Source organism: Tripterygium wilfordii, chromosome 12, assembly GCF_013401445.1.
Source record: "Tripterygium wilfordii isolate XIE 37 chromosome 12, ASM1340144v1, whole genome shotgun sequence".
Classification (NCBI taxonomy): domain Eukaryota; kingdom Viridiplantae; phylum Streptophyta; class Magnoliopsida; order Celastrales; family Celastraceae; genus Tripterygium; species Tripterygium wilfordii.
The window spans coordinates 9437055-9449583 of NC_052243.1; the positions used below are offsets into that span (position 1 = coordinate 9437055).

Consider the following 12529-nt stretch of genomic DNA (forward strand, 5'->3'; position numbering starts at 1 on the left):
CTACCCATTCACGTTCTGCACGTTTATTATCATCAACATCCATGTTAATAGTTTCCAATCCTGAGCACAAGTAACAAATAAAGTTCAAAATACATCCATTTTACTCCATTAAAAAGTATGCAACATTCCGTAATATACATAATACATCATACAACCGTAATAAACATTCCATAATATACATAATACATCATCATCTGGAAAAACAAAACTAGTGGTTAATATGCGTGTCATCCCATAATGGTAACCGCAACAAAACTGGTCAAGCAAGTTTCAGAATTCACAAACCGCCGACGTTCATCCCCTTCTTGTATTGATCAAACTTCCTCTCTATAAAGGGCATTCGGAGTTCATCATCGCAGTCTATAAAGAATTCAATGGTCATGTTGTCACGCAACAAATCCACTGCAAATAGGTACAACTCTGTACTCATGGTCTTGTCATGTAACATTTTCTTGAGAATTGCAGTAGCTATTCCATATTGGTTGTGGCCTCCTCCATATCCCATACTTGAATCATGTGAAGGTGAATTCAATTTCCCAGCTACGCTATGCACAGCTTGTACTAGCTCGTTCATTGTATCATCCTTGGTAGTGGCTCGCTTATTGCCAATCCTGCATCCACTCATATTAGATGACCTTTTACCCAAGCTACCAGTTGTATGTGTTGGAGTCACTGACTGAACTCTAGGTGGGGAAGTAGCTGTAGAGAAAACCTCATCATTTTTTTCCTCAACCACTCGTACTGGGCTGTTATCCAGGTTCAGGTCATGCAAGGGTGGCTCAAGCACATAGGGATCATCATCAAACCATGTATCAAAGCCATCTGAATCCTCATGGTCATGTTTTCAAACCCCCCCGATGTATGAGATGAATGTTTCAAACCACTTGGAGGTACCATTCGATACGAACCAGTTGAATAAGTACTTGCAAAGCAAAACTCAAGTTCATCTTTGAACTTGAATCCATGTTTGCGAAACTTCGCATACTCCTTGTTCTCCTGCAAAATTCATCAAATATTTATCAACATCATTATCTGAATTAAGACTTCTTCCATAGTCCATGAATACTGTAAGAAGCTGTAGGATAAAAGAATGCAATTAAATTAATGCTAGGTTTTTAAGAAACAGAAGATTGAGTCAAGGGAAATTTTCATATGACCTTTGAAAAAATAAAGGGCTGTCATAGACAACCACAGTACACAAATACATCTCCCTAAACTAAGAAGGATAAAGCAATTAAGAAATAATAGTTTAGAGCTATTAGTTAACAAAAAGTTTACCTTAATTCTTTCCTCCCACCACTCATTTGATGCATCAACTGTACCCAACTCAGCATTCCATCTAGTACCGGTATCCTTAGCCGTCATTTTCGTCCTTAATGTCCAATCCTTTCTAAGGGCATCCCATCTGTTTTTCAAAGCTATCTTTGGCCAGCTATATTTGGTCTTTGCATTAAATTTTACAATGAGATCCTCCCATTCTATCTTAGGGATCCGACTACCAGGTACCCTCTTAGCAGATTGCATAAATCATAACACAACTCAACTAGGACTGCAGTGGATTTGTCATCCCATCTAACCTTATCATACTCCCCACCTTCAATTGAGCCAACCTTTTGTTTTCCTTTTCGTGACATCTATAAACACATAACATTAACAGTATGCATGTGCCAAACAAAAAAAAAAGACATTAACATATAAATAAACTGAAAATTTGATGGTTTGAACAAAGAATGCAATAAAATTTTCTACAGAGAAGGAAGAGCTATTTCGCTATGCGGTAAACAATTCATGATGTGCAAATACAAATTTAACCAAACTTATGCTTAAACAACATAAAACAATACAAATGGTTTGATCATTTACTTGAACTAATCCTTATATTAGCTCTTCCATAACTGTATGAACCAAATAATAGTCATAAACAATGTAACTACTTCTTCGCGAACAAAAAATATGTGTTAGAAATGCCCTTAACCAGCTGGAAGCAAACAGACAATCAATATGCATTATAATAAACTGTTTGTAATGCCAAAAGGTGGGCATTTCTAGTGAGTTGAACAACAACTAACAGATGCTTATTACCAAAGCAATAACCAAGCTTGCAGTACATATATTACCAATCAATTACGAAGTAAACAATACTTCCAGAACAAACGTCCCATAGCAGAGCCACATCTGTGGTTGCAAAATACAAATATAAAAACAAGGAAAATAATGTTTTATGTACCAATCAAAACTGGGTTTCTCAATTACAATGTACATTGAACAGGAAATTACTAACACAGGCTGTACGAGCATATCTCTTGCCTAGGTTCTCTCTGTACATGCATAACACTAATAAACTCAAAATGGCCACATATGAAGTAATTTTAGAAATCAATTGCAGTTTTCATACAGAGATAACCATTATGGGATAACAACTACAATCAAATCCAGTATGAGGTGACAAAAAACAAAAATTGAATTCGACTGAAGAAAAGGTAATCGAGAAGCTTACCTTACTCGCGAAGAGGAAATCGACCAGACTTTCTTCAGAATATGAAGCCGAACTCGGTAAGAAGCTCGATTAAGGCTTCGGAAGATGGAAATCGTCGATTGACTGGATCGAATGAGCTGAGAAAGATGGATATCAACTGGGTGTAAAGAGAGAATAGAGAGAAAAGTGTGTAATAACTCTGAGAATTTTTTTTTTAATTTAACGCCTTTGATGAAAGCGGAAGAATCTAATAAGCTCCTATTTGGAGCTTATTAGATGCTGATGGATCCGCTGCCATTTTGGCAGCGGATCCGCTTCTGCCGCTCTACCGTTTGGCAAAGCATCGGACATCAGCGTTCCGCTAAGTGGAAACGCTGCGTCTCCTACTCTGCCAAACAGGCAGAAAGTCAAGTAGGTGGAAGTTTGACTTGGATATGAATGCTTATATACTTATATGTAGAAAATGCTTTTTTGCAATGTTCAACTAAAAAAGTAGACCAAGTAGAATAATGTCTCTCCATTTCTCTCACCTTCACTTAAGGGCAACTGCAATGGTGTCTTATTTGCTAGGCCAATAAAAATATTGGCCCAGTCCCATGCCTATTTTGCCATCCTTCTTATTTATGCCCTATGTCATACTCTGGGTTTGAAATTTGAATTTATCACTGGGAAAGTTTTTATCATTTTAAAAAAAAAAATAAGATCATGTTTCCTTTTCAATTACTAACAACACAATATGGATAATCAAAGTATTGAGGTTCCTCATTTACTTGGGTATGATTGGGTGATCACTTTGGCTAATTATTAGCCATGTCAAGTAAGAAAAATGATATAGTTACATAATTTTTGGCATCCATAACATTCATAATCTATGTAACATGCTTAGTTGGCATGTCACATAGATTTTTGTGCCTAAAGTTGAATACTACTTTTCCGCTTCTCTCTCATAAGATATTTTTTTACATGTTTAAACTTTTTTTGTTCTCTCCCGTTCTTTCTCTTCAAAGATTACATTCGCTCTCTTCATTCCGACTTCTTCCTCTTTCATCTCATCTCTCTCTTCTCACTTGAGCTCACCACTACTCACATGGCATCTTTATCATCCGGCCACCGTTTGTGACACGGCTGGTTCCAGAAGAACCATAAAGAGATGAGGAACAAAACTCAACTCCGACAAGTTTCATCCACCGTAATTGCTAGAATCATGCTCAGAAGTTTGCGGCCATCGTGAGAAAAATCGTCAGATCTGGACAAGTAGTATCTAACCCACCCTGTTTCTGACCAAAAATGTTTCCGAAATCCGAAAGTGTATTTAGGCACTGTATTCATTTGACAGTGTAATAGGTCACTTTTTTTTATTTCCTCTCCCTTTTTTGTTGTTTTTGTGCATTTTGTGAGGGGAATGTGTAACACTATCACAATTACATTGTCTCATTTTAACTGTGTGATAAGACTCTCTCTATGTTGGATTGCTATGTAATGGAGATAGTGCCTAATTACATTGGCACATTAGACAGTGTGATTAATCACATTGTCCCCACACTCTATTGTTACCAAAAAAACTTGATAAAGGATTACCATTATTTCATAAGAATTATGAAGCCGAGACTTAAAAATGTTGTCACTTTTGTTCTTAATGTTTACAGACAATTTATTTGTTGTGTCTTTTATTTTGGTACTTCAACCATTAGGTCAAATCAGTACTTTCAAATTTTGATTTTGTTTAGTGGTGAACTATTACACGTTTACATTTAGACAATGTATTTGTTATCATTTTTTTATTTACTTTGTGAATTTTGGTAGTGTATTTCTCTTGGTGGGGTAATAAACTGTGAAATTGACAGTGCGTTTACCCTAGTGGGTTATTATACAATGAAATCTGGAGCTTACTTAGACCAAGGGTTATTACAATGTGCACTTGACAATGTATTTAGCACAGTGGGTTATTACATTGGGCACATGATAGTGTAAATGACCCAATAATATGTTACCCTGCGCACTCGGTAGTGTAATTATCTCAATTGTAATTATCTCAATTGTTTATCATCCTATTCATCCCCAAAGTGTAATTAGTAACAAGTACTGAAAACAAGTGCTCATTGTATCTGTACGTATTTGTTACCACATCGTCAACACTTTTCATGATAATCAATTTCACCAGAAACAAAATTTCTTTCTCCATTGATGCACTAAAGCTTCAAGTTGTTCACCATTTTCAAATTTATAGTGCAAGACCTTCAAACAACCCAATTACGTTGTGCATACTTCTAGTGTATTTATCTATGCGTCAACCAAATATTGATACAAAACCCAAATATATTATACAACTGACAGTGTATTTAACTATTTCATTGTAATTAACTAATTACATTCAGACTACCTAGAAGGATTTTCCCTAAATCCTATACACAATTAAAATAGTTACAAAAAGAGAGAAATAAATCAACAAAACCCCATATACTTTAACATAGAAAATAAAATCCCAAGAAATATCGTCAAGACAGAAATGAAGTCACTGCTAAACATAAATCATTAAAGTTTTACCATGAAATAATATTTCCATCGGAAATCAAGAAATAGCGCCACTAGAGAGCAAAAATGAACAAAAATCCACCAAATTAATATGAAATCAAGTGAAATGAGTCTTGTGCAGATCCACCAAAATAAAATCCATAGTTAGTTTTGGAGTACACTTTTGGTCAACAGATCTAAAGATGTAGTAGCCTCTGTTGCTGAGTAGTCTTGTGCAGGAGCTCTGTGCAAAAAGAGTCCGCAAAAATCTTATACAGGAGTTGCATTATGCAGGAACAATAACCAATTACACTTTCATACTGCCAATGTAAATAGCAACTACCAATGTATTTACCTACTCTATGTGAAATGAATCCACAAAAGTCTTGTGCAAAAACAATAACCAATTACACTTTCATACTGTCAATGTATTTAGCAACTACATTATACAAAATTACATTATTGGGGATACACTATGCAATATTGCAAGGCTAACAAACAAATCAATTAAATTGTGCATACTTCCATTATATTACACTTTTGAACTTACATTGTATGCTTTCAACCAAAAAAGGCTTCTAAACCTCATTACACTATCAAACTGACAGAGTATTTAGCCCCTGCTTTGTGCAAAATTATAGATTGTCAATATACATTACGCAATAATCTAAGGCCTACAAAAATATGAATTACATTTTTGCAACCAATCTTCCCCAACAAAACCTACTTACATTGGTCTTACATTTGAACCCATGGACAATAAGAGGAAATATGTGATAATTACGTTTTTTTTTCACAGTATAATTAATTTCGGACAATGTAATAACGCATTGGAGCATACGTTCGACGTGAGTCTCCGTTTGCCGGTGGTTGTTTCAATCGACGAAGGACTGGGCTAAGTGCTCCTCACCTAACGGAGTTGATTCGTGGTGTTGGGTTGCTAAACTGACACCATAATTAGTTGGATAGATGCTTTTTGTTTGACGAGTAACGCAACTTCAAGGTGAATTTCTGGAAAAACTAGTGACGGTTGACAACAAGTGGTGGTTGGGCTTTCCTCATGGGGGCTAGGTGCTTCTTTTGACAGTAGTGGTGGTCAGATTGGTGGTCGGACGACTAAGATCCGACGTTGGCCATGAGAGAGGGAGAGAGAAGTCGAGTGAGGGAGGAGAGGGAGAGACAAAGGTGAGAGAGAAAATTGAAATCCCAAAGAGAGATACGAGTGATTTTAGGGGTTTGATTATTAATTTTTGAATTTGCCTAGTGAGCATCCTACATAACAAGCCATGTCATGTATTTTTATAGATACCAAAATTGTGTATGACTATCACTATCGACCAAGTGATATTCCCTTTGAAGTATTGGAGTATATCTTTTTTATTTTTATTTTTATGACATAACTGACACATGCAACACACGCAACAACACACTCACCAATATTAACAAATTAACACACTTACAAAAATTAACAAATATGATGTTGAACCCTATAAGCATAAATACACGAATGGTTAACCAACCAACTGAGCTAACACTGACATGTTTCAACTTTTCTACTTAATAGTTAAAACCTGGGACTTAACAGAAAATAAGGGATTAGCAATCACATCACATGATCTGGTCATGCCAATCACCGAGACTGAAAGCTCATCTTTTATTAGCAACATTAAAATAGGGCAACCAGGCAAGGCTTTAGTTACAATTTGTAGAGTTGTCTAGAACATTGAACTCAAACAACAGACCAAAACACAATTCACAACATCCCAGAACTTTCAAAGTCTAGAATAATCCGCAGCACCATATAAATATTCACTTGGTTGAGCAGTTATTTATGGCTTAACAGAACTGGTACATTCGACTCTTATCATCTGAACAGAAAATGACAACAAGTCTCTTGAATTTTAGTGCCTACATTCCGCTTCCATGCCAGACAATTTGTAATTTTTCCAGTTCTAGACATCCAAAGCGGTCGAGAGTATCACATAAAACCTTTTGTAAGAGTACTATAAGGGCAGCAGCAGACAGTGGAGATAGTCTTGATCACTTGCAGAGGGTAAACCAGAAACAAACACAACAAAATATAGTAGCCCCAGTTGCAGCACCAACAGGTAAGAAAAGACATCTCCATTCCACATTTTGAGAAGGAACTTTTTCTCTTCTCTTTCACTTTACCTGACTTCTACCAGTAAATTGTTCTAACCATGACTTACTTTCAGGGTCATGGGAAAGGTTTTCCAGCTGCAAGGATTGTGCAACAGATGATGGACACAATGGAAGATCCTTTTACTTACACTGGCCTTCTCTAACTGGAAGAGAGGGAGGGATATGGTAGGGTAAGGACGCCTTGGGAAATAAAGGAAAGGGAAAAAGGACTATAAGATGAGATTTGACATGCCTGGTATGACCAAAGGTGATGTGAAGGTATGGCTTGAAGAGAACATGCTTGTGGTTAAGGTGGAGAAGATCAAGAAGAAACAAGAAGCTCAAGTCACTAGTGATGATGAAGATGGCCAGCCACGAGCTTTGGAAAGTACAACAGTTGGATTGCCTTGCCAGAGAACATAGAATTTGAGAAGATCAAAGCTGAGGTTAAAGATGGCATGCTGCATATTACAGTACCCAAAGCTAGCACCATTAGTAAAATCATGGACATTGACGTACAATAGAAACATACTTCAGAATCTATGGACACCCAAAAACTTGGAAAGTTATAGGATATAACAATCAAGTCGAGTTCATATGCTCAGATATTTGTTCTTAACATTGATTTTCTGGTAAGTAAACTAATAAGAGTGTATAAATTCCAACAGAGAAAGGATGTAGAGCTCTCTCATCTCTGTGTTTTTTAATCGTAAAAATCCAAGTCCAAAGAAAAAATATCATAATCGAGTATCAAACTGAACTCTTCAAGGATACTTTTTGCTCTGTACAATTTCTGAGATATGTTTCAGCCCTTGGGTACCCCTTTTCATTTCCCTACCAAATAGACAAGGACGCACTCTTGTGAAGTTGCTAAAATAGTATAAATAAATGGGGAACGAAAGAATTAGAAAACTGCTACCTCTGGTACAAGTAAATAAAGGTCTAGTACAGCGGCAGCAGCATCAAAAGCAAGATAGGTTAAGCAATATAGAGTAGTAAACTTTTCTGTTCCTGCACACCTCAAAAAAGAATCATAATGATTGAAAAATGAATGACGACTGAAACACAGTAAAATGACATTGTTGGCTTCTCAATGCAACAAAGTGCATGTTATTGGTTTCTTGATTTTCATATTTTCAGTCAACGTTACCAAGAGTCGGGACATTTAAGGTAGGGATGCACAAATGAAAAGTGTAATTTCTATCCTGACTCAACAATCAATCCCATTAAAAGCACTATTGGATGAAAGAATGAAAAAAATTACTGACATTTTCATCTTGCGTCTGTTAGAGAAGGGTTTCTGACCTCCAGTATAAGTATGAGAATCACAGAAGCGGCGTAAGAAAGAATTCTGCATTGAATACAAAAGGAACCAAATTAATGAGTAAGAGAAATGTCAAACATGCCAAACTTTCCTATTAGAAACACAAAACTATAAATTACCACGAAGACGACTACCTTGGGATAGACTCGGCATAAAAATATCATGTTGAAAATACAAACATTAATGAAATTGATATCAGAATCCATTGCTAACAGGCCACATGGCTGGGGACCCATAATACGCTGTGCCAGCCCTGAACATGGGCTGGCCTGGGCGACCGCCCGAGGCCCCCAATCTGGGGGCCCAATATATATATATATATTATGTAAGTGTATATTGAAACAAAGTCCAATTGCACAACATTCTGTTGCGTAGATTTGGCCATAGAGTTTTGTTCTCTTCACTATCGCAGAGAGCACTAGAGCAACCATGGCTCTCATCTCAATTCTCAAGTAAGTCTTTTCCATTGTTTCGTTCATTTTTTTTATAGGTATATACTGAAATATGTGATTGAATAATTGGATGGGATGCTCACAGAGAAATAATGATGGGATGCTTACAGAGCCAGTTTCTCTAGCTTGCTTCTTAAAAAACTCACACAAGTTCATTCTGAGTTTTGAGTGATGAGGTAGGTAGAGAACTAGAGATTATCACTTATTAATTTATTGCATATGTTTATTTTCTTTTTTTCTAAGGTCAATTTATTGCATATGAAATTATGTTCTGAATAATTGCATATGTTTGCTAGGAAACATCAATCGGGTAGTCATAAAAGAAATAAAAGAATAAAGGTAGAACAATTGATTCAATCACAAAGAGGAGCACTTGATAAGTTTTTCAAAGGTAATTCTTCAATTGAAGAGTCAGTGGATGATGATGTAGTCAGTGAATTAGGGGGAGCAGTGAATGAAGAAGTATGTGATTTGGTTGAAAATGAAACAGAAGCCGACACTATTATGCTAGAGAATGAAAATGCAACTGATGAACAGTTACAGACCAAGAATGAAGCAAGAAAAAAAGTGGATATGTATGATCCAAGAACTTGGGGAGAAATTGATAACAAAACAAGGGATCTTTTGGTAGAAAAGGGTCCTACAAGAGAAAACAACTTAGAGTACCTTCTGGATGGGTTGGGAAGGCATTTTTCTAATTCTCATTATACTAGAAAATTGGCAAATGGAGAGTATCAAGATAGAAATTAGCTAGTGGACCCAAAGGAGGTGAACAGAGTGTATTGTTTTTGTTGTAAGTTGTTTAAATTAGTGCACAACAAAAGCCTGCTAGCAAATGAGGGGTTTTATACTTGGAAACATTTAGCTGATAGACTTGGAGAACATGAAAATAGTTTCAAACATCTCAATAACATGTGGACTTGGCTTAATTTGCAAAATAGGTCGAAGAAGAATGAAACAATTGATAAAGAGTTACAAGAGCAACTTAAAAAAGGGAAAGAACACTGGAAACAGGTTTTAGTAAGAATCGTTTATGTTGTTAAGTGTCTTGCTTCTCGTGGGCTCGGCATTTCGTGGAGAAAATGAGAAAATTTACCAAGATAATAATGGTAATTTTTTAGGAATACTTGAATTGATTGCTGAATTTGATTTTGTTATGCAAGAGCATTTTAGACGCATTCTGAATAAGGAGATTCATTATCACTATCTTAGTCATAAAATTTAGAATGAGTTGATTCATTTGTTAGGTTCTAAGATTCAAAGCTCTATAGCATAGATAATTAAAGAGGTAAAATATTTTTCTGTGATGCTTGATTGTACCCCTGATGCAAGTCACCAAGAGCAAATGAGTTTGATTATTCGATGTGTAAATGTGTCAAAGAGACCAGTAAAAGTTGAAAAGTATTTTATACAGTTTTTGCAAGTAGATGATGTAACGACCCATCCCACACACCCACCCCGTAGTAATGGGTTGATTGAAGTGTTAAAGTACCTACAGCTTGACTTTGATAATGTGAGGAGGCAAGGATATGATAATGGGTCTAATATGAAAGGAAAACACCAAGGTGTTCAAACGAGATTGTTTGAAATAAATCCTAGAGTCTTTTTTATGCCATGTGCTTGTCATTATCTTAATTTAACAATGTGTGATATGGCTAATTCACGTGTTAAAGCTAAGAGTTTTTTTGGAGTGGTTCAACGATTGTATACTTTGTTTGCTGGCTCTACAAAGAGATGAAAAAATTTCCAAGATTTTGTCCATAAGTTAAGTTTGAAATCTCTGTCATCTACTAGAGGGGAAAGTCATATTGATAGTGTTACAGCAATAATTACTCAAACTATTGACATAAGAGATGTTTTGTTTGAATTGTCAAGAATCAGTGAAGATCCTAAAGTAAGCAGTGAAGCCGAAAGTTTAGCTACACATGAACTTGAAAATTTTGAGTTTTTGTTGGCAATGACTGTATGGCATACTGTTTTGATGAAAATTTAAAAACTTAGTGAATTTTGCAATCTGAAGATATGTAAATTGATGTTGTTGTACAAAGGTTGAAAGTGATGATTTCTTATTTCGAAAATTATAGGAAATTTGGGATCCCATTGGCTATGGACATTGCCAAAAAGATTGCAGTTGATATGGAAATTGAACCTATATTTCCTAAAAAAAGACTAATCCGTAGAAAAAAGCAATTTGATGAAATTGAGCAGGAACATACCTCATTTTCTACTGAGGAATCATTTAGGGTTTCTTATTTTTTGGTTGTTGTTGATGTTGTTATTTCGTCTTTGAAGAACAAATTTGAATAATTGGAAGCATTTGAATGTATATTTGGATTTTTATTTAATCCTAAGAAGTTGGTTAAGATGGAATACAACAGTTTGAAAGAATCTTGTGTCAAGCTCAAAGCTGCTCCAACACTTGGCAACAAATCAGATATTAACTCCGATGACTTGATTAGTGAATTGCAAGTGTTGATCATTTACTTACCTACAGGAACAGAGACAGCCATTCAAGTTCTTGAGTTTGTGGAATCTTTGGATTGTTTACCAAATGTTTCTATAGCTTATAGAATTTTATTAATTGTTCCAGTAACTTCTGCATCAGCAGAGAGGAGCTTCTCTACGCTAAAATTGTTGAAAAACTTTTTGCAATCAACTATGTCACAAGAGAGGTTGAACGGTTATGATACTCATACATAAGTTTGGTATACATAAGGATACATAATAACTTGGCATGGTGATTAGGATGCTGATTGTGTAATTTTAAAATTCAAAATCTCAAATGGGAAAATATTATTTTAAGCTGGCTTTGTTATTTCCAATACAAAAACCCTCAAAACCTCGGTAATCACAAGTGGAGAGAAACTTTCAAAATTATCCCAATATGCCGTCCATCACTCCTCCCCTGTTTAGACCTCCGACGAGTTTTTTCATCTCCGGTGATAATCGTTTGTGCTCACCGTTGTCGGCATCTCCGTGACAACCGTAATCTGGCTTGGTCTTGTTGTAGTTCGGTTAATATCGACAAGCAAACCCACATCAAAGTTAAAGGTATGAACTTTGAGTGAATAATTTGTTTCTAAACAATTTATTTGACGTTTAATGATCTTTTTTACTCGGTTTCATTAAGTAGGTAGAAAATAAATTTGATTACACTATCACCGGTTTCATCACTATCGGGATTTTGTCCCCGTCTTCAACTCCGGAGTTAGCTTCCAAGTGAGAACGAGGTGAGTACAGTTATGGGCGATTACTTTTAGGGCTTTTTTTGTTCACTGTTTGATTGGTGAGAAAATTATAGGGAAAGCAATCTTGGTCTTTAGTTATAATCATGGATTGAATTCACCCAACTAACTGTTAAAAGTGAATCTGTAGTTGTATTTGTTCAGCTAAAAATTGATTTTTTTATTAGACTACCATTGTGTGGGTATATAAATACACTGCCTATTTGAGAGGTTTAATGGGTTTGTTTTGCTCGGTTCCATTGTGTAGGTATCTAAAATCTTTGATTACACAACCACTTTGTGTGGTTATATAAATACGCTGCCGATTTGAAAGTTTTAATGGGTTTGTTTTGCTCAGTTCCATTGTGTAGGCAACTAAAATCTTTTATTAGATTACACT

The 12529-nt window shown here is 35.7% G+C and overlaps 2 pseudogenes; both read left to right on the plus strand.

Annotated features, from left to right (window-relative positions):
• Positions 1-6866: 6866 nt before the first annotated feature.
• LOC120010537 lies at positions 6867-7653 on the plus strand (annotated as a pseudogene).
• A 1423-nt stretch (positions 7654-9076) lies between these two features.
• Positions 9077-10331, plus strand: LOC120010670 (annotated as a pseudogene).
• Positions 10332-12529: the final 2198 nt, after the last annotated feature.